Source organism: Lucilia cuprina, chromosome 2 (assembly GCF_022045245.1).
Source record: "Lucilia cuprina isolate Lc7/37 chromosome 2, ASM2204524v1, whole genome shotgun sequence".
NCBI classification, from domain to species: domain Eukaryota; kingdom Metazoa; phylum Arthropoda; class Insecta; order Diptera; family Calliphoridae; genus Lucilia; species Lucilia cuprina.
The window spans coordinates 16,035,345-16,036,860 of record NC_060950.1 but is presented as its reverse complement, the minus strand read 5'-3'; positions in this window follow the sequence as shown (position 1 = coordinate 16,036,860).

Sequence of the window (1,516 nt, the reverse complement as noted above, 5' to 3'; positions counted from 1 at the left end):
TGATCGAGGAAGAAAAATTATAAAATTAAACATATGGTATTAATCTGGAAAGATTTTATATATAAATTAATTTTATTAATTTATATAAAAAATAAGTACTAGAAATCAATATTTTTTATGAAAAGTTATGAAAAGTTAAATACTAAATAAAATTATATTTATAATTATTTTAACGAACAAAAATTTCTATTTTTCATAATAAGTAATTCCACTCTACGTATGTGTAATATGTTTAATGATAAATAATAATCATACGTACTGTAGTGCGAGTAAGTTAGTTTATAAGTTGCTTCAAGATAGCATATTATAGAAAGCTCTGTTGTGGACCCTACTTTAATATACTCATTAATTGTCATCAAATCCAACCATAAGTTGTCATCTTTGAGACATTGTAGTTTCGCATCACAAAGTAATTTGTATATAACATAACAAATTTTTTATACAGACATACATAAATCCAACTTACTTCAAACATTCTTTAATATTTATACATACTTTAAAAATAATTTTTAATAAGTTATTATCATGTGCACCAGCACCTGTTTATTTTTATACATTCTTGTACTATTAAAACCCCGAATTATTCTTTTTATTATATTTTTCTTTGTTTTCTGAGAGATTGTAAAAAGGTAATAAAAATCTAGGTACCTACTCATAAAATTGTTTACAACATAATGCATTTGTTTCTTATTATACAAAACATGCACAGAAACCATATGGAATTAAAGGTTCCTATATGAGTTAGTTGTAAAGCTCTTTTGAACAAGATCATATGTACATATGTATGTATATCTAGGTTAGTAGTAACTATGTGGGTGTGGAATTTGTTTCAGGTGTAATATGTATATTTAGCTTTTATTATTAATAAATAACACAACACACTAAATAACTTTTCTTGTATGGGACTATAATAAACCCATAAAAATTTGGTGTTGTATGTATTTAGGAAATTCGATATTAGTATTCGGTTTGTGTGGAAACAAAATTCTCCTAACTTTTACTAAGAAATATTATAAGATTTGAAAAAAATTTAATAAACAAAAACATTTAAAAATATAATCAACGATCAAAGATATTTTACACAAAGCCAAGTTTTATAGAATTCGAAAATTTTTTAGAATATAAAGATCCCTAAAACCTTTGGCTAGGCGAGCTAATACCAAAACAACACTATTGCGAAGCAAATAGGTATATTTAACTATACTGCATTGCAAAAAAGTTTTTCTTTCATCCATTTTATAGCGTGTCAAAAAATATTTACACTAACAGTTACTCCCGTACTTACAACTAAATATGCACATTTCCCTTAGTTCGGTGTGACTGTATCATCAAGCTTTAATTCTTGCGTTAGAGCTGAACTAGAACTGAACTAAAAATTAAGGAGAACTGAACTAGAAGTGTACTTGACCTGAACTGAAATAGAACTGAACTAGAACTGAACTAGAACTGAACTAGAACTGAACTAGAACTGAACTAGAACTGAACTAGAACTGAACTAGAACTGAACTAGAACTGA